This window comes from Typopeltis vanoorti, chromosome 14, assembly GCF_054136105.1.
Source record: "Typopeltis vanoorti isolate ZY-2024b chromosome 14, IOZ_Tvanoo_1.0, whole genome shotgun sequence".
NCBI lineage: Eukaryota > Metazoa > Arthropoda > Arachnida > Uropygi > Thelyphonidae > Typopeltis > Typopeltis vanoorti.
In genome coordinates, this window is record NC_143562.1 from 70,502,582 (window position 1) to 70,524,982 (window position 22,401).

The 22,401-nt window shown below is 33.2% G+C and overlaps 1 long non-coding RNA gene across 1 annotated transcript in view; it reads right to left on the reverse strand.

Moving 5' to 3' along the window:
- Nucleotides 1-9,642: 9,642 nt before the first annotated feature.
- Nucleotides 9,643-22,401, reverse strand: part of LOC150099593 (uncharacterized) — a 29,928-nt gene continuing 17,169 nt past the window's right edge. Inside the window, exons 2-3 of the long non-coding RNA XR_016549328.1 lie at nucleotides 10,065-10,106; nucleotides 9,643-9,906 (exon numbers count right to left, since the gene is read on the reverse strand). This is a non-coding gene — a long non-coding RNA (uncharacterized LOC150099593). The remainder of the gene's footprint in view (nucleotides 9,907-10,064; nucleotides 10,107-22,401) is intronic.

The following is a 22,401-nucleotide window of genomic DNA, read 5'->3' on the forward strand; positions in this document are numbered from 1 at the left end:
CACGTATTGCAAAACTAACGGCTGTCAAATCTTTATAACATATCTGTTCACGGAAAATCAAAGAAACACCAATATAAATCTCCCAGAACATCACAAACAACTCTAGATAAAGTTATCAAATCGTCCATGAATGACCACGAAAAACAAGCAGAAATGGAACTCAGCCTTGCAATAGCACGTCATTCCTCAATTCGTGCTGTAGATGATATAGGTAAAGTAGTTAAGAAACATTGCCAAAATAGTGTTCTTGGTGGCATTAAACTGCACAGAACCAAATGTATTGTAATTATAGAAAATGTAATTGCTGCTTCATTGAGAAAGCAATGAAGCATGATTTAGAACGTAAAAAAAATATGTATTAGTAGATGAATCTACAGATTTTGCAATACAAAAGCATTTGTGCATAGTTCTTAGATTTTTTTGCAATGAAACAAATAAAATTCACTCAGCTTTCTTAGGTCTTATACCTGTTGTAGAGACACCAGCAGAGGTTTTATTTAATAAAATTTCAGAAGTGTTAGCTTCATATAATCAAACTCTTAAGAACTGAATTGGGTTTTGGTAGTGATGGTGCTGCTGCTATGGTTGGAAGTAACAATTACCTGTGGACTCGGATTAGAAATGAAAATCTGAAATGTATTCAAATGAAGTGCATTTGCCACTCTCTGGCAATTTGTATACAGCATGCATTTCAAAGCTACCAGCCAATGTTGGATTCATTTAGACTGAAATTCCTTCGTGGTTTTCAAATAGCAATATGAGAAGATACAATTTTAATGGTCTTTTTAAAGTGATGAATTCAGCAGTTGAAGATGACGAGGAACGAGATGCACCCCCTTCCATTTATGAAATTGTTCAAGACAAGATCTTTAGTGAGAGGTAAAGTCTTCAATAATGTACTGCTAAATTGGGAATAATTAACTGCCTACTTCACCTGCTGTGAACAATCTGGAGGTCAGGATACAAGGTAAACGGCATGGTTGATAAAAGAGATATTAAAAGATAGGATGAATTATTTTTACTTTGTATTTACTACTCCCATTGTTAAAGAGTTCTAAAGGCTTAATGTTTTGTTCCAGCAAACCTATGCTGATCCTTACGATCTTATCTTGCCAAAGAACTGCACGCACACAGAGATAGACTTTATCAAAGGCTGTGCAACGAATATGGAACATGCAAAATAGTAGAAAATGTGGACTTTGAATTAAATTTGATCAAGAAATTAGGACGTACTTGATCAGCTTTAGCAGTTCTCCTAATATGGAACAAGAAAATAATAAAATAAAGTCTGTGAAATTTAGGTGCCAAACCATGCTTCAAGAATCGTTGAATCAAGTGAGCAACAGCTGCCTGAGTCAGCTGATATATTTAAAGGTCTGTCACTTTTAAATCCTACTGCTATTTTAAGCCAAACAGAAAAGGGAAAATATTCTGATCTGCCATTTTTCCACCTAATAAAATTCGTGAAGACCAATACAGAAAAATTAGCCTTGTTGCATGGAATGAAGAAGAAAACTTCAAACAAGATGGAATCCCTAAGGAAGCTTTAGAATTTTGGCAAGCAGTATCCAAACACAACAATTTTAAAGAACTGTCGAATGATGCCTTAACATGCCTTATCGTGCCAACAAGTAACGCAATACTTGAAAGAATTTTTTCTTATGTAACATCTATCAAAACTAAACCCAGAAACAGGATGCAAATTAAGCTGCTGGATTCAATTGTAAGAATCCGTTCATTCTTAAGTGATAACAATATGTGCTGCCAAAACTTTAAATATACTCCCGAAATGCTACAAATGCACAACAGCAAAACCCTTTACGATTCGACTGCAGAAAAAGAAGAACAAGATATTCAATATCTTGAGGAATTGCTGTCAAATTAACAGCTGAGTTTCACTGTAAGTATTTTAAGTTTAATTAAAAGTATTTTTGATGATACGTAATCGAATATATAGGCATAATTTATGCACACTTAATTGTTGGTAAGTTAATTCACACAATTCTATCATTTTATATCTTTGGCCAAATACTTTTCCAAAGTGGCCATTTTTGGCCATAAGACGTTGTGCTCATTTGGCAATCCTGATCCGAGAGATAGTGATCAAAGCAGAATTTATGAAAAAGGGTTATGAATCATTTCAAGTTTAATTAACATCGGCAATATTATACATGTTACAAACTGTAGGAAATTATAATTTTTTGTTATCGTTATTTTTTATTTTATTTTATATTATAACATTTTCTGTTTCGTTCTCGGTGATCATAAAGATAACGTATAACCACTTTAATGATTTCTGTGTACGACTTTAAAACAATAAACATTTCTGAGTTGCAAATATTCATTTCCAGTTATAAAAATTGGAAGTCTTATCTGCAAAAGTCTGTCAATTTTGGAAGTTTTTTTTTCAATTGGTTAGACTATAACAAATTTAGTTTATCCTTTATCCAAGTGTAAGCAAACAAAGTTTTGCCCTCAAGTATCTTCAAGTTTGAGGCAACTCGTGGTAAAGGTGGACCAAACTCTCATCACTACTTGTCTTAGTATCTCCCATAATGCAAAGCACATCTCCTTGCGGACATGTATAATGCTATGCATTAAAGGAAGGGCCACCTGAAGATACTTCAGGCGTAAATTTCGTTTGCTTACACTGGGATAAAGGATTAAACTAAATTTCTATATTTTGTCACATTCTGTTTTATGTACTTTTTTTCAGTTTAAGAAGAACTCAAATTTAGTGTTTCCAATTGAAAATAAGCCATTACGACAGGCTTTCTATAAACTGTGTCGTCATTATTTTCATTGCTATCTCTTATTGTGGATTAAGAAGATGAAGATTACGTTCATTTTAATAGTATTGATGCCGCTTTTCTGCTTTGAAACGAGAAAAATTTTACTAAGTTCATATTTATTATTATTTTTATAGATATGGAAAGATCCTAGATATGACTTTATTAAATATTATTTTATAATTCGTTGAAAGAATTCCGCACAGTCCTTACAAAGCAAATGAACCACATTTGTAGGTTCGTTTATTTAGTACTCGTATGTTTCAAGAATTATTTTTATGATTTTTCACTGTGTAATTCCATTTCTTTTTTTTTTAATTTCTTTCCAGCGTTTATATATGAATCTTATTTATTCCATTCATTGAGTTACACAAATTCAAAAAAATGAAGATTTCACAATGTCAAAAAAAAAAAAAAAAGAAGAAGAAGAAAAAATAAACATTGCAAAATTTACCTGTTTTACTGAAGAAATTAAGTTTTTATTCTACATTCATTTATTTAATAATATTTTTTTTCGCATTAACAATTATTTTTTATTAGCATGCAATATGTAATACTAAATGGATTCATTTCACTTTTCACAATAATTATTAAAATAACAAAAATCGACAGCAACAAAGAACAATGAAACTTTACAATTTTACCACTTTACACTTCTGTACTAACCATGTGTACAATTCGATACATAACTTTACTTTTATTTATCATTACCTCTCCAAGAATGACATATATTTTATAATTAAGCAACAGTATTTAGGTGAAAAGTATGTTATAATTTCGTTTGTTATATTTTCGCTCTTAATATCTTTATAATTGCATAACGTGGAATTCATATAAGAACATAACAGAATTTATAACATCACAGTAATCGTTTGTACAGTTCAAATACAGTTCACACAAGGTAGTTGATATGATTAGAAACTGCATTCATCCATCCCAACCATCTTCAAGTCCCACCTTTCCTAACTAAGTTGTGTGGGGGAAGCAGCTGCAAGAGGGACTTCCAATGGGCACGATCCTCTGCCACCAAGCTCCGGTGTTTTGGTGGGATCCCAGACTTGTCCACCCAAGGTTTTGGATATATATATATATATATATTTATTTATTTTCTTTTTTTATTTGGCAAAATGTTATTTTTATCACATGGCTATTGCATTCAGACTATTTTTCGGTTCAGTACAGAATATATAATAATAATAATAATAATAATAATAATAATAATCACCATCCTTATTGTTATCGGTTAAGGTGTTCTGACTTAAGTTAATTGTAGCGATTGGCTAATGAGGATTATTTGTTTAAGCCATGCTAATTTTACCAACTTCGAAGCTACGGTTAGCTTTTATGTAGTGGGATTAACTACACTATTTATGTTTTGTATTTTTATGAGTGAAAAGCAGCTGTTGGATGCTGGTGGTTTCTGAATAGGTGTGAGTGCCATAATAATTGTGTAGGTGTAGCTTCCACAGTACGTGTTTTAATGTTCTATAAATATCTATGTATTTTAAATTTTGTGGTAGTTTGTTGAGTAGTGTGGGTATGAGATGTGATCTCACTGCAGTACCGAATGAATTTTTAAAGGATATTGGGTCGTAAAGAGCTGTATTTTATGGAAGTATACAGGAAGTCTCAGATTACTGGATATTCAATTGATTCTAGGATTTTTTTCCCTGAAATTTGCAAATAACTCATTTTGTAAAACAGTGAATTAGTCTGTAATATTGCCTTTTAAAAAAAAAAAAACTTTCTGAGTTTTCAAGCATTATGCTGTCTTGTTGTCTTGTTATGCGATACTTGTCTCTGTTGTTATAATAGGTGTCGTTGAAGCAATTGCTTACTAACATTAACCATGCTACTGACCAAGACGTCTATAGACACTGACCTCTGGTGCCAACTGATAGTGATATTTCTAATTAACCTTACTGGTCATCAGAGTTGTATTTCATTATACAGTATATATAAAAAGATGTTATATATACAAATTCGGAAAAATACTGTCCAATTTAAATCAGAGATATTTAATATGAGCTAGTTCAATGTAATATTCAAGATACTGGAGGGAAGTATAGGAAGTCTCAGATTCCTGGATATTCAATTGATTCTAGGATTTTTTTCCCTGAAATTTGCAAATAACTCATTTTGTAAAACAGTGAATCAGTCTGTAATATTGCATTTAAAAAAAAACCTTCATCTGAGTTGTCCAGCGTTGATTTTAGCAAACTAAATCTGTATGAGTAATTGTAAAAAGTGCTTCTGTAGGTGAGATGGCGGCAATCAAAACTTGAATATTTCAAGGTTTGTATGATTGATGCGGGGAGTGGGGGATATATTCTCTTCAAGAAACGGAACTTGATATAAAAATACAATATTCGTTATCAATAATAAGAATTATTTTATCAGATAGGTTTCTTTATTTATTTATTATGATGATATAGGCCCAGCATATACTGTTAGTTTTTTTTTTGTGTATGTGTGTGTGTAGGGGGTATATATAGCTCACATTTTATTATTTATTGATAAAATTATACTAGGCTTCCTGTGAATCTGTCTTGTCTCTCTCCTTCTTTTGTAGATCTTTTCCTTTTTGACTAATCCGTTTATTCTTCTAACTGGTCCGAAGAAAATTATCGAGTATCAATAAATTTTAGGAAGGATAGAGATGATAGGAGCGAAGGGGGCGTGCTGGTAATGATAGCGAATGACTTGAATCCGGTAAGAGTTGATACCGATGATTGTAGTACTACTACTACTAGCAATATTTCATGTTGCAATGAGTTTGAAGCCATCTGGTGTGAGGTGGAATCTAACAAGATCAATTACATAGTGGGGTGTTGTTATAGACCTGGTGGATCAGTTGTTAGAGAACGAGGTATTAGAACTCTTGCACAAATTGAATACGAATTCAGCAACAGTGACTGATAGGATATCAGCACATGTGCTGAAAGAGTGTTCAGCTGAACCGGCTATTCCTATGAACAGGGTTTGCTGTGAAAAGCCTCGAAAAATTCCTATGAACATTTAATATGAGTCTCAGAACAGGGAAGATTCCGCAGGAATGGAAGGAATGTATAGTAATGCCATTACATAAGGGTTGTGGAAAGACGGATGAATCCAACTATCGACCAATTAGTGTCACAGTACTGGTGGTGGTGAAGATTTTGATAAAATTGGTTAGGGCTCGCATTCAGAAATGGGCTGATAGTGAATCTACTTTGCAATGAACAACATGGGTTTAATAAGATCATGTTTTAGCAACTTCCTCACATTCTATAACAATATTACCATTGACCTAGACGAGGAGAATGGATACACCATGATGCTGTTGGATTTTGCTAAGGCTTTTCACAGAAAACAGCATGGCAAACTGCTGCATAAATTGAAGAAAATGGGTCTGTGTTACAGAATATTAGTGTGAATAAGAGGATGGCTGACTGAAAGATATCAAAAAGTGGTATTTGGGGGATGTGAGTCTGCAAGAACTAAGCCTGTCTTCATCCAGGAGATTAAAGCAGCTCTTCCATCCAATTCCAATTTCCCTGCCTCCGGACCTGATGTCTTTCCTGCGTCGAGGCTTCGGAAGGTGCTATTGAAGATTCTTAAAGATTTAGTGGACATTCTCCTTTCCAGTAAAGTAATACCACCATACTTATGTACTTCAAGAACGCCTGTTTCAGCTCTCTACATGTTCCTAGGTTTCTGTCGTCGAACGGCAGTTTGTTTATTATGTCAGGTATGTAGAAGTTTCGGGTGGACATGCCATAGATTGTTGTATGTTTATACTTATATGTTATATAGTTTGTTGACTGTGATCTTGTTATTTGATATCTTGTTCTGGTTACTCTATAGATTGGGCTGCAGTGATGTTTTAACATGACTGTGTAGTGGCATACATCTTTCACCTTAAATATTTTGTGTTTTGTCCGTGCTTCCTGCATAAGTGTGGGTTGTTGCCAGAATATCAGTTTTACCATTTTATCTTGCAACCATTGTAACTTGTTAAGTCTGTAGTCTGCGCAGAATGCGTATGATGTGATTGCATATCTTAAAATGTTTTCACATAATGCTTTATAGATTAGTATTTTTATGTGGGTTGGGGCAATGTCCTTTAATCTGCATAGTTTGCTTGCTATTATCATAAGCTTGATATGAGGTAGTTGGGGCAATGTCCTTTAATCTGCATAGTTTGCTTGCTATTATCATAAGCTTGATATGAGGTAGTTTTTATGGCTATTTCAACTTTGTTCAGCATCGAAGTGTGAAGTCTGAGATAGCGTGTTGCTTTTACCCGTGTGATGGTTGTGTTTTTCGGTTCTGCGCTTTGTGTATAGGAAGATGAATGTCGGATAGTGAAATGTTTAGTTTCTATGGGCAGGGTTTGGGAGTTTTTGAATATCATTAGCTTTGTTTTTCCAGGGTTTATATATATATGCTGTTTTCGGTTAACCAGTTACTGATTTGATCGATGTCGTGTTGCATATTTGTGAAAGTGATATTTGCGTTGTTGTGAATGGATACTATGGCCGTGTCGTCTGCATACTGGAAGATTTTACTTTTCAGGGGGAGTTGGCTTATACCGTGTGTGAATATGTTAAATAGAATGGGAGATAGGACAGCTCCTTGCGGTACTCCACAGGTTACATGTACCTCTTTGCTGAACGCTGATCCTATACGTGTGGCGTGCTTTTTCCATGTATGCTTTAAACCACTGGGGTAGACGACCTCCAATTCCGATATGCGTTAGTTTCGTTAACAAGGTTTTGTGCGTTAGTGTGTCAAATGCTTTTGTTAGGTCAATGAATACCACTAATGTTATTCTGTTTTTATCCAATGCAGCGTTTATTAGGTGTCTGGGAAATCTTCCAGGAGTGTTGCTGTTCCTTTATTTTTTTGAAAGCAAAAACATTTTTCGGTATAATTTGAAATGTTTCAACGTATGTGGAGAGTTTGTGATGCACGAAGCGCTCCGTGGTTTGGTTGATTTCAGACAACGTGGTGATGGGTCTGTAATTACTTATAATGTTTCTTTTTCCATGTTTGTGTATAGGTGTGATTAATGCAGTCTTCAGTGTTTCAGGTATGTGTCCCGTTTCGAAGATTTTATTTAAGAGTTTTCGTATAACTGGATGTAGGTTGGTTGAGTGTTTCTTGATGTCTTTTGGTCTGATTCCGTCCATCCCCGGTCCTTTATTAGGGTTAATTTGTTGAATTGCCAGTGATATCTCTTCGTTTGTTACTGTGGGGAACCTAATCCTTCTTGTGTTGTTCCCATAGGGCATCTTTTCTTTGTATGTCTGTTAGTATGTTGTCTGTTATCCATGGATTTTGTTTCGTTTGTGGGCATATTTTTATTTGTGTTAATGCTTTGTTATATATTTTGTTAAATGCAAGTTTAAGATTATTATATACAGCTTCAGAAGAGTCTAAAATGCTATCTTCATCCAGTCTGTTTTTCTGATTTGATCGTTTACTATTGTTTCGTTTAGAATGCTGTAATACTGTTTTGTAGTCTCAGTGAGTTTTATGGGTTCTGGTTCAGTGTGCAACTGTAATGCTGTGAAATAATGGTCTGCCAGTTTGCATGTTATGACAGCTGCTGTGTGGCTGTTTGGATGGGCCCTTATATTTATATGATTAATGCAGGATGGGGTTGTTGTATTTCCGACTATCTCTTCTCGGACTGTATGGATGGGGTTATGTTATATGCCGATAAGAGGTCTAGGTATTGTTCTGTATTGTTATTTATGTTCCTAATGTTTATGTTCATGTCTCCTATCTTTACTAATATCATGTCTCGTATTATTATCATAATTATTCTGAGGCGCCTACTTCCATGACTGAAAGCCATCTATGTAGTTCTAGAAATTTTGTGGCGCTTAAGTTCGGTGGTCTGTATATTGCGTTTAATATCAAGTTTTCTTGTTTGCAGTTTTTAATTTCGATGCATATGTTTTCTGCGTATTTTAATTTATAGTTTATTTCTGTTACTTATAGTTTATGTTTGGTAAATATTATTATATCACCGCCTCATTTTGTTTTTCTGCAGTGTTTGTTTTGATGAAAGTGTGGCATTTGGTAGGTGGAGGCCTCTTCATTTGTCGTAGATACTTCAATCAGTATCTATATCTTCCTTCAGATAAGGTTGGGTCAGTCAGTATTTTTGAATGCTTCTGATGTTGATGTGGAGAACAGATAGTCCTTTTGTGGGGATTGTCACTTGTTTACATTCTGTCAATGTAGCAGCCTGTTGAGGTCTTCTGCGGATTTTATTTCGATTGGTTTTGCGTCTTGTGTCTTTCTAAGGAATATTTTGCTGTCTCTTATCCATATAAAATGGTAATTTTTTCTGTTTTTAGTTTCCTTGTTTGGTATAATAGTTTCTGATAATATGGCGTTAAGTATTCGGACAAGTATATTGGGGTATTGTCGTGGTCTCCTTTCAGATCCTTGACTACTGTTTTTTTAATTCTGCTAGCTTTTAAAAGTGTAGTTTTTGTTGGGCTGTTGGTGAGTCGCACTACGACAGAAGAAGAACGGGAATTATTTTATATTTTCCTTTTTTGTGGTAACCGATGTAATGACTGGATATCTTTTGATTCAATGGGAGCGCCAATTTTTTTGAGTTAGTTGTATTACGATGTCTCTTAGATGTTCCGTTGCAATTTCTGGGAGACCAACTATGGTTAGATCATTTTTTTTACTGCTGTTGGTTTAAGATTTCGTACTGTTGCTTTAAAGATCTTAGTTCTTGTCGTAGCTCCGTTGTCTCTTTTATTAGATTATGCTGTCTTTCTCTTCTATATATATATATTTGAATATTTCAGAACTATTCCAGTGAGACGCAGAAAGCATGAAATTGGAAACTACTAATGCTTTATTCACAAACGTGACATTTTATTTTGGAATAACACCATTATATCATTTGAAAACATAACAAATTCCATCTGTCTAGAGCTGTTGCATTGGGTTTGATGATTTTTGGACGAATCGAGCCCTTGAAATTATTTCATTCAGTTTTCAGGAATGTTCAAAACATCTCCTTTCTTCATCCCTTCACTTGAATTCATTTCACTGTCTACTGTATCCTGGGAAATGGCGAGAGAACGGAATTGGTGCAATTCTGAAAAAAAAAAAAAAACGAATAATAAACTATGTGGTATTGGCCTGGTTAAGGGCTGTGGACACCTTTAAATCCTGCTTATTTCTAAACTCCGATTACGAAAATCATACGTTAATACGGATAAATGCATACGTTTAATTAGGTGGACAGGCACTTACTTTTAATTCCGGTTGAGATACTTCTTATCTCACTGCAGGATCCTGAAATATCAACAAAGATTTTATTTAAAATAGTGAATGGTTATTTTGAAAACGAAATAGTCTTAGAATAAAAGAATAAAATTAATGAATTATCTATCATGGAATTTCAGATATATTAAGATGCATAGTGAAAGACTACAGTACTAATATTTACACTTGAAGCAGCATAAATAGGTAAGCCTAAACCCACAAATCTACGCAATCCGTTATTACAACAGCATCCTATGTCGCATTGTCCTTAATAAAAGTGGAATAATCCACTTCCAGAACATTAATTAGGTTTCAAAAAACTAAGTTATTTGACTGTCATAGGCAAAACGTTCTACCGCGTAATATGTTGTTGTTAAACTCTAATTGCTAGTATTTAAAGAAAGAGACTTGAAGATTTCAATTGCATTTTTAATAGAGGGTATTATAATCCATAATTAATTTATTGCGAAATGATCGCATTTGGAGCTTAAAATCTTTTCGAAAGTAGTGAATATGATTGCTTATGATTATTCACTACGCAATGCCAAATATTCCAATTAAATATATTTAGCAATAACTTGAAAACTCACTTCAAAAATAATCTATCTTATATAAATTAAAGGACGCAAGGGAACATCAATTATCGTTATATGTGATGTGTTCAAAAAATATACATTTGATTAAAAACAGTGTTAGAGAATATTGTCTAAATATTCCGTCAAAGCTGTCTGCTTTGACGGAATATTTAGGATTTAGGAATTTTCCTAAATCCTAAATTTTCCTTAATATTCCTAAATTTAGGATTTAGGAATATTAAGGATCTTTCATAGTCATAGCCATGTTAGCCGGTCTTGGGAGTTAGCTACAGGGATTTTCTCAGCAGTTTATCAGGGATCTTTCCTACCGCGTGTAGGCAAACCGGCTCTGTAAACACACGCAGCTACAGCCATAGAATATACTGGGAGACATAGGGTTAGTCTCCTTATCCTCGGGACGGGTACGACTTAGAAAAAATTAAAATAGACCTGATACATAGAATGGAATTAGAGAAAGAAATTTATTATTATTATTATTATTATTATTATTATTATTATTATTATTATTATTATTATTATTATTAAATCGACAAAACACGTAGAATACCTACATACCAAAACCGGATCACCGCAGCAAAACTCTTCCAAGTAAAAGATATTATTCCATATAACATAAAAAAACTGCTATATCACGGTATCTGCGAATCCTTACTCAGATACGGTATAACCGTCTATGCAAACACATCAAACAGCCATCTAACAAAATTAGAAGTACTACATAGGAAAATTGTCTCAACAGTGATTTGGACACCTTATACGCAACAACCAATATCAGACCAGTATGCACAGAATCCTGAGCATAAAAAATCTGAAACGCTACATAACACTAATAAGGAATTATATCAACATCACCTATCGAAATAACAGAGACACATATCGTATAACACGACCTACAACAACTCTCTACATCCTTACACCCTTCAACAACTCATGCGGTTCTTTTGTGAGATCGCATCAGACACCCACGCTACTCAACAACCTACCAAGAAATTTAAAAGACATAGGTAACTACAGGACATTAAAACACGAACTCTGGAAAATATACGAACAAAGTTAATATACCATTAACACTAATATACACATCACAAATCACCAGCATCCAATGTCTACATCCCATCCATAAACAGTAACAACAACATAAATAGTGAAGGCTAGTCCTACTCTCTTCAAAAAAGCTAACCTAAGCTTCGGAGGTAGGTGGGATTAATCCGCTTCACTCATCCACGTGTAATCTTCATAATGAAAGACTGCAAATTATGTAACAAAACAGTCAGTAAAGTGTATTATAATAATGAAGATACTGATATAAAAAAAATGTGTATATGTAAATAGGCTGTATAAGAATAAGCTATGATATTGATATTGAAACAAAAATTATGTACATTTACATTTAAAAAAATCAATGTACTCTACGTTTTGTACCGAACAGAAAATGTAATAGTATGCTTTATTGTATATATATATGTAAATACTCTGTATGCTGATAAACAAAATGTTATTACAGTTTAAAAAAAAATTAAGTAGCTTAATGGCCTACAAAGATCTTCACATAAGCTAAGCAAACAACTTTGAATTGTGCTCACCTAATCAGCATTAATTACTTAAGCTGTTAATATTATTCTGCTTATTATATGTAATACTTCTAAAAGATGAAAGCATTGAGGATTATTTGTTAATTTTAACATGAAATGTAATAATAATAATGTATACATTGCTTGAGGAATTCTGTCGTAAATAAAAACAATTTCAAATTTAAAAAATATTTAAAAAATTATTATTATTGCTATTATTAATAATAATATCGATGCTGATCAAAGTTGGAATACCCATATAAACTACCTACATAACAAACTCGGGAAAATAGCAAGCAAACTATACCGATTAAAAGACATTGCTCCGAAACACACAAGAATACTAATCTATAAAGCATTATGCGAAAACCATTATAACTTCTGCATTCTGCGAAGACTAGAAACCAAACGGATATCAAATTTTCGTGATTTTTTTTTTTAATGTTGTTCTGTTCTAAATATCCGGTTCTGTCTCCGCAGTGAATTCTTCAAAGGTTTCTTATTAAAATTCAACAGATTTAATTGTGTCCTTGAGACGCACTCTGTATAATAATTTTTCGGATACACTAACAGTCTCCACAATGTTCATAAAATAACTAACTCCAGATTCACTATTTTTCTTTGTGTGCAAAATTTGTTTATTTTTTATTCATCATTGTAATCTATTACAGACTTCCTGTGTGCTTTTATAAGTTTACAGTGATCTACATTTTAATATTTCCGAAGATCTAAATACGTTACAAATATCAGTAGGAAAATGCAGTACAATATAACACCTAAAAGTTTACGAATAGATTAGAATTAAAACCAATTGTCAGAGCAAAATAAAGTAAAATCGAACCCACTCTCAATTTGTTTGTTGACATTGCACTAGGAAAATTATATGAAAACGAAGAACATAGGAGTAACAATCTGTTCAAAGAGGAAACATGAATTTACACAATTTCCGTCATTAAGAATTTCCAATTCCAAAATGCATTCATATCCGTTTGAAAATAAGAAATGACGTTTTATGAGGTTTTTTTTTTTGTTTGTTTGTTGTTTCCCAAGCTATTAGTCAACAAGGAAACCAGTTGTAAAAATTTCAATGATTGTTATCCTGGCAGGTGGCGTAACTGTTTCGAATTGCGTTGTCATATATATGATGAAATCCGTGCGTTTGTGTGGAGAGCATAAAGCTCAAAACTACCCCATTCATCTGTACACCAACCCAGACAAAGGGGAATATAAAAGCATATTTGCTTCGCCCATCCAGTCAGTAACGTTGAACGTTGAACGTGTGTGTTGGTTTCTTGGGAATTCCTCTGGGATAACCTTTGAAAAGTTAACAGACGTGACTTATAATCGCGAGTTGTTTGTAGAACGCACTATTTCTTTTGCGTGCAGTTAACAGATATTTAATAAGTACCATTACGAGAAGTGTTTGAACGTTTTTATTTTCTAATTGTGTTTGCGGGAATTAAATGAAAATACATCTTACCGCGTTAATGGTGTTTATTACTATTACGGTTTATTACGGTTCTCCTTGAATTCTGATGACTCAAATTTTGAAGAGTCGACACTCAGGGTAGCCCCTGAGTTTCAAAATGTTTCAAATAACTTGACAAAAAACGTGACACAAGAACTTTACAAAAAAGGCTTATCATTTTATATTGTAGAGTAGATATATATCTACTCTACAATATATAGATATACATTATATAGAGTAGATATATATCTAACTCTATATAATAAAAAGATAAGCGAAATTTAAAACGTTTTTGTCTTACCAGCTTACTGGCTTACCAGCCCCCGGAACTCGGGGAGTTGAGCGCCAGGGGGGAACTCCCTAGTATATATATATATATATATATATATATACAGTATATATATATATATTTAACTCGGGGAGTTGAGCGCCAGGGGGGAGCTCCCTAGTATATATATATTGTTCTGCTATAAATAAAAATAAATATTTATTTTTATTTTAAAAAAAATTTTAAAAAAAAAAGTATATATATATATATGTTAAAGATACCAAGCAATTTTATAAGCTAGGTTTTTAATCCTTTTTCCCAAGTAAGCAACAGACAAGTAGGTCAAGTTTGCGGCTGCACGTAGTGCAACACTAGGCAACTCGTTGTAAAGGTGGAGTAAGATCTGATCACTTTCGTTAGAATTTTCCCCTAATGCAAAGCACATTTCGTTTTTTAAAGAAATTCCAGAATGATTTCTTAGAAAACTCGCTAGAAATTTGGAGAGATTATAAGTGGGAGAGTGTATGCCCTCAACTATAGGTCTGATTAGGCAGTTATTCTCTTACTTATAATCTCTCTAAATTTCTAGCCAGTTTTCTAAGAAATCTTTCTGGAATTTCTTCTTCACATATTAAAAACTATGCAGATTTTGTTTCTAAAATCAAGGACATCAAACTTAAAAAAACAGATTTAATGGCCAGTTTTGATATTGTTTCTCTCCTTACAAATGTTCCTGCTCAAGAAGTCCTCGATCTTCTCAAGAACAAATCATCAAAAAAACTCTTTGCTCTTCTCTCCCATTGCATAAAGTTAGGATACTTCAAATATGATAACAAGATCTACTTACAAAACTCAGGTCTGGCTATGGGCAGCCCACTCTCTCCGATTCTTGCGGATATATTTCTCAACGAATTTGAAGGAAAAGCTATTAACTCCTTTCACTTTAAACCAAAAGTCTGGTACCGCTATGGTGATGATATTCTCCTCATCTGGGAAGACGGCGTCAATAACCTCTATTTATTTTTAGACCACCTAAACAAGTGCCATGAAAAAATCTCTTTCACCCTCGAACTGGAATCAGATGACTGCCTTCCCTTTTTAGACCTCAAACTTAGCAGATGTGCTGAGAGCATTAAAATCTCAATTTTTAGAAAGCCTACTCATACTGACAGATACCTTCACGCTTCCTCCCATCATTATCCCCCACAAAAAATGTGGTATTATTTCCACTTTAGCCCACCGAGCCAAATCATTACTTACAGAAGAAACAGAAATTGAAAATGAACTCCGTTTTCTTAAAAAAATGTTTATTAACAATGGTTTCTCTGCATAGAAAATTGACAAATTTCTTTCCCCCAGGCACTCAACTACTTCTGAAGATCCCTCTTCCCAAAGAGCCTTCATCTCCTTGCCTTACATCAGCTCTCTTTCCCCAAAACTGGCAAAGATTCTCAAGAAATTCAACTTCAAAATGTGCTTCACTACGCTTTCAAAACTTCGTTCATTACTTTGCAAACATAAACAGAAACATCTTCCTACTCAGTTTCCTGGAGTATACAAGATTTTGTGCGATTGCGGAAAGCCATACTATGGACAGACTGCTAAATCCATCCTTTTACGTTTGGATGAACACCGTAGAGATATCTCCTGTAACAGGACTAGAACTAGCGCTCTCTCTAGCCACGTTCTCTTTTCAGCTTACTCAGACGAAGGCCGCCAGCACATTGTAAACTGGACTCAAACCGCTAACATCCATGTGTGCTACGATGAACTCGAAAGAAAGATTGTTGAATCTAGGTGAAATTTCTCTAGATTCCTCTCATATCAACAACAGCCTAAGTTACAATCTCTCTGACGCACACGTTGCTTCTGTTCAGTACATATATGCGCACTCTCGACAACGCGTAGTATTCATTTGTTTGGAACTCATACTTGCATTTTTTTTAACACGCTACTGTTTTTTATACTTGTTCTGTTAGTACAATTTTAAGTCTCTGTAATTTTTTATATACTTCTTTGATTATGATACCTGAGGATGTTCATGTAACGAAACTAGTAAACTAGTAGTATCTTGTTAAATGTATCTTGTCATATTTTCTCTCGGTAATAGTCATTAAACCTTTTTTTATAATATTCTAACCGAGTAAAAATGAATTTTGAAAAAAAAAAATATATATATATATTAATAATATGTTGATTATTAATTATGCATATATACATATCTATTATATGGATACAGGACACCACATACAAACACACGCACGCACACAGATATATATATATAGTGTGTGTGTGTGTGTCACTAGGATCGGCGGTTTTCCGCTTATATTTTGACTTTTATAGATACTATCAGAATTCGTATGGTATCTATATTTCAGTTGTGAAGGGGGTGAAATGTGGAGCGATTGTTTTTATGTATCTCTCACCTAAAAACGGTTTGTAGCCTACACAATACCGGTACTGAGGCACGCAAAGAAATTTTCGATATATTCGCGAATATTATTCTCCTCAGAATATTTCTACTATGAAATATTTATTCATCAAAAATGCTTAGAAAACTAAAGTGACAAATTGCAGAACTCGCGGAAAACTAGTGTTCCGCGGAACACAGTTTGAGAAACCCTGTGTTAGAGTAAGTCGAATTTTTATTCTACTGTTGAAGTTTAAATAGGCAGTGCAGTAAATCAGGACTATATACCCTGGCGCCACCTGATAGTGATATTTCTAATTAATCTCATTTGTCATCAGAGTTGTATTTCATTATATATAAAAAAGATTTTATATATATAAAGATATATATAAAGTAGCAAAAAAAACCATCCACTTTAATTCAGAAATATTTAATATGAGCAAGTTTAGTTTTATATACAAGATATTGGAGGGAAATAGTCGGAAGTCTCAGATTACGAGATATTCAGTTGTTTCTAGAAAATTTTTTTATCTGAAATTTGCAAACAACTCATTTTAAAAAACAGTGAATAAGTCGTTAATGATGCATTTCTTAAAATCTTCATCTGAGTTGTCTAGCGTTAATTTTATCGAATTAAATATGTAAGAGTAATCCTAAAAAAAAAAGCGTTCTGTAGGTGAGATGTAGGCGTTCTGCAGTAACACGCATGCGTATTTAGGTAAATGATTATTAGATTAATTGAACACCAAGTTATGTTTGGCGATTGTATTGGAGTGAATTTTTATCGCCATTTCTAACATAGATTTTTATTTTTATTTGCGAATCATTTTGCCACTAAACTGGTCGGATTTTAATCAAGATGGCATCTACTGGATACACTATACTTTAAATAATTTCGAACTGTTTCTCTACTAAACCTGTCAGATATAAATCAAGACAGAAATAGTGTGGCTAATTTAGTAAGGATGTCAAATTATATATTTCAGCTCAATCTGTCCAACGACTATTGTTTGGTATCCTCAACATTTTGTTGTTTGCGTCATTATTATTTACAGTTATTTAAGTTACTGTTATTGGCTGTTGTTTTTATATTTTACTGATTACCAGTAAATGGTATAAACCCATGACAAATGACTCGTATATTAGTAGCGTGAGTGGACCAAGGATTTTTTTTTTCTTTGGAAATGGCGTTTTAGAAATAAACAATGAACTTTTGTGAAAACAGTTTAATTGGGGAGATACAACAATCAGTTTGATAACTAGCCCGGCAATTGTTTTTATTATTTGTCAGCATTATTTGTCTTAATAAAACGAATCTAAAGAGGTGCTTGCGAATTTGTTGAAACACATTTAGTGATTTTTGGGTACTTTGTGACAAGAGAACTGGGTTTAATTATTGAAACATTAAATATCTACAATTAAGGAAATAATGCAAATTAATATAAACCTCCAATGGTTATTCAAAAGATATATAATTTAGAAATAAATATACCCTAAGATTCATTATATAAATTAAAAAAACAAACGTTAGATTAGCTTTAAAATCAAAAATATTGCTTTTAATAATATTCATTATCTCATACCCTTTATTTAAAAATAGCTCACTAATTAGGAACCTCAATAATAAAAATAAAACATAATAATAATAATAATAATAATAATAATAATGAATCATAAAAAATATGCATAGTAATATGTACGACCATTTCGTAATAGTCTCCTGTATGAATGGTCTGACTGAAATAAAAACTGACTTGGGTTGACTTCACATTGTTTCGTGAGGATCCTATATTCCGAATTTGTATAATATTCATCTAGAGAAAATTTGAGGAATGACGTAACTAATGATACCACAAGAAAAATATAAATCTTCTAGGTACTACTCATTCTGAGAATAGCGTCGTTCCTTATGTATAATTATAATATGGTTTACAAAGCATCATTATAAACAAGTGTTTCCAATACACTAATTTAACATATACATGGCATTTTCTAAAAGAGTGAGCGAGTTAAAACCGCAATAACTTTATTATTCAAAACACTTTGTATTGTTCCAACTGTTATAAATTCATCCAAGATGTAGCAGCGAGTGAAATATATCCTATCCTGACGTAAAAAAAATACAAACATATCATATATATAGTTTAATAGTTCTGAAAATTTCGAAATATCCGGAATACGTAATGATGTGCAACTTACTGCACATCATTACGTATATTTAACTTACTGCAAAGTAAGTTAAATAAGTGAGATGAGACTGGTTCTCGTCTCACTGATATTTCTAAAATACAAGCCACAATAATGTATAAACTGAAAGATGGTGTGAGATTCATATTCTTCGAGCTCAGCTCGATTAGAAATGAAAGTTTAAATAATTCTTAAAAAAATAAATAAATAAATAAAATGCCCACAATGATATTTTGGGAATGAGAAAATTAAGGGATCTGCACTATTGTTGAAACATCCATTCTATTGCCCAGACTGATTGCACGAAAAAGGAATATTGACTGTTAAACAAAAACGATCCGTAATTATAAGTGACATTTCTTAACCTCTTCAAGGTCATCTAAGAAAATTCCGTGCTTTCTGAGAAAGCAACACACACGTCTACACATACGGATATCATCATGTAGACAATTGGTTATAAACACAAATGATAAAAGTTGCGCCATCTACAAGATAACGATTCACTGCCATAAATTATCATGTCTCATACAGAAGGTTAGACCGACCTCTGTCAATTTAAAATGAGCGCCGTATCATATCTTCTGTCCGATTTTTTAAAAGATCAGCAATTATAATTCACAACTGCAATTATGCAAATCTCAGAAAGTTCTGAGTGTTCCTGTTGAGAAATTTCAAAAACCACTTTCAGTGCTAACTGTTGGCTGCAAAAAAATAAAAATAATAATAATAAAAAGACCGATCTTAATTGTGTCATACACGTGTTCCAACAGCATATTTCATTTTTATTTTCAATTTACTGCTACAATTATTTAAAATCGATTTAATTTTACGCTTTCAAAAACTTGAAATTTTTTGTTTATATATTTAGAACTGATTGTTATACGATTAACAAGAGAGATAAGAAATTATCTCACATTGCCGCGATATATGGAGTTCAAGAAAGAGGGTTTGGAAAGATGCATTCTAGTGACATTTCTCTTAAATGGTTGGATGATGTAGTTCCCACAGAATATTCATTTACGAAGGCTAACCCAGAGGATAGATGAACATGTAATAAAAGAAAAGAAGACATTTCGAAGCATTTGTAGTTTAACCGAAAAAGGAATACTGGAAAACTGCTGCGCATTTTTAATAGACCCAACTGAATGCTGAGACATGAGAGTTGCCAGTTCCCTGAAGGATTGACCATGGAAGTACCTGTAAGAAACACATAGAAATGCTGTGGTTGTTAGATAGTGAATGCAGTTAATCAGTGTGTGTGTGTGTGTGTGTGTGTGTGTGTGTGAGAGAGAGAGAGAGAGAGAGAGAGAGAGAGAGAGAGAGAGAGAGAGAGAGAGAGAGAGAGAGCATCTATAAGCAGAAGTGCAATCCTGAGGATGGATGGATTGGGAATTGTACAGCGTTTGTAAGTAAGTCGGTGAAAAGTAGCGTCCTTAGCTTAAACTAATGTCCAGTTTTTAGAGGCTGAGGATGCTATTGATGTGATGTGTTTATGATATCATGAAAATGGCAAGACAACCTTTGATGGTATTGAAACTGACCAAGTCATAGTCGATCCAGTGAAAGTTGAGGTTCGTAATTAACAGAATATATTAGGTTAAAAAAAGTGTAAATTCCTCACTGAAATATTGTATCACCTGTTGGAGTGAAGATTATTACAACATTGTGCTTCCATTGATAAGAATAAAAATAAGAATAATTAGAGTAATAGCAATTAATAACTTCAAACATTCAACCAATGATCTGTTTGTCAGTTTGTCATATTTGGCCATTACAGAACCTCCATCTCTATGGTTGTATATTATGTGTAAGAAAGAACGTTTTAAAATTTTCGGATTATAATATATGATGTAGTCTATAGTTTACTCGGTGGCTGGAACCTGCTGGTAGTACCCAAGGCAAACAAACAAATTTTTCATAAATCCTTGTTGTTAGGTGTTTATGAAAAATTTCATAAACACCTAACAACAAGCAGCTACAATAAACTCTCAAATGAAATCAAATCAATAACCTCAGAATATTCTTTCAGAAATAAATTGAGAGACTACCTCATGAGTCTAAATAATTCTGACATTTATTTTAAATGTATATTATAAGAGAACACACTAACCTTCATATCCTTCATATCATGTCCATGATACTAATATATTAACAAGTATATACTTTGTTCTGTGAGCCCTCACGGATACAGGCACAGATTTTGCACCATACCGAGCTAATTTAATTTTCTAGTAACCAGTATGGCTACGGCCCTTGGTTACACATAAAGAAATATTTTAAAACTCACTAACATATTTTAAATATTTGTGTAAACTACGAAAACTATCTGATAATGTATTTTAACCTACTTGCAGATATGAGGGAAATATTTTTATTTGTCTATCTATAACAAAATAACAATTCAGAAATAAATGTAAAAACCAACAGAAAATACGATAGTAATACTTGAATTGTATATTAATAAATATTATGCATAAGTAATAAAATAATAAACTTTGTATTGTATTGTATTGTTAAGAGGAAATTTACTGAGGTAAGACCCTACCCCTTACAAAACCATGTTGCCTCTTATAAAGAATCATATTTCTGTCTACTCAGTCCTGAAATCTGGTTTTTATCAATCTCTCCAAAACCTTAACCCCCTCTTCTTATTGGCCTATAATTTGGTAATTTTATCTCGGGGCTTCCTTTAAGCAGGGGAAATTATTTTCCATTCTTTCCAGCCTGTTGAAACCTTACCAGAAATGAGGCTTAAATTAATCAGCTTGGTCAGAGGAGGTACGAGTTCTCATTCACATTCTCGTAACATATGGTCCGATATATGATCTAATCCGAAGGCAGTGTTCGCATTGAAGTTCTGCAATATACTAAACGCACTATTTTTTCCATCTCTATTTTCTCATCAGTCAGTGATGCATCTGGCTTTGCAATATCACAACTAAGATATTATACTTTTGAAAAAGATCACTTAGTAATTCAATTTGTAATCTGATTTGTTTCTGATACTTTTCTAACACACACACACACACACACACACACACACACACACACACACACACACACACACACACACACACACACACACACACACACACACACACACACACACACACACACACACACACACACACACACACACACACACCTTCTTTCTAAAGAATTCACAGCATATCTTTGTAAAATTGGTTGTTTTTATTCTACATACATTTTTTTAATCTGCAATTTTAGCTCCGACATTTCCGTCCCACTTTTTTTGTGATACTTCACCTGGAACACATAAATTTTTACCGTCATAAGCCTGATGCTGCTCCAAAAGAAGAATATCCTACAAAGCTACATCCAAAAGTATTCCTTCCTTATATTTTCACGGTATCTACATCTCTAAAATATCCATAATGCTTTAAAATTGAGTAAGAAACTAATGACATTATACAAGGGATACTCCTAAAGAAAAATAGCCATAAAATTTAATACTAATTTAGAAGGGTAGCATGGAACATTTAGCAGAAATAATATTTATAATCTAGAAAGTTTTCTTTACACCATCCAAGAGAATACATTTTCTGCCATTTTAAGTCAAATTGAAAACTCAATTCTCAGAGCAGCCTGATGGTTAATGAGCTGAAGCTCTTGATCAAGCAGACCTGGAAAGATGGCGACAATATCTTGTTTATCGATGAAAAGATAGATTACGATGATAAGATAGCTAATGCCATGAAGATGGCATTAGCTATCTCATCGTAAGAGAGTTTGAAGCTAATGAAAAAAATGGGAAAAATAGAAACTCAAAAAAATTATATATACCAATCACTTTCTTAAGACTTG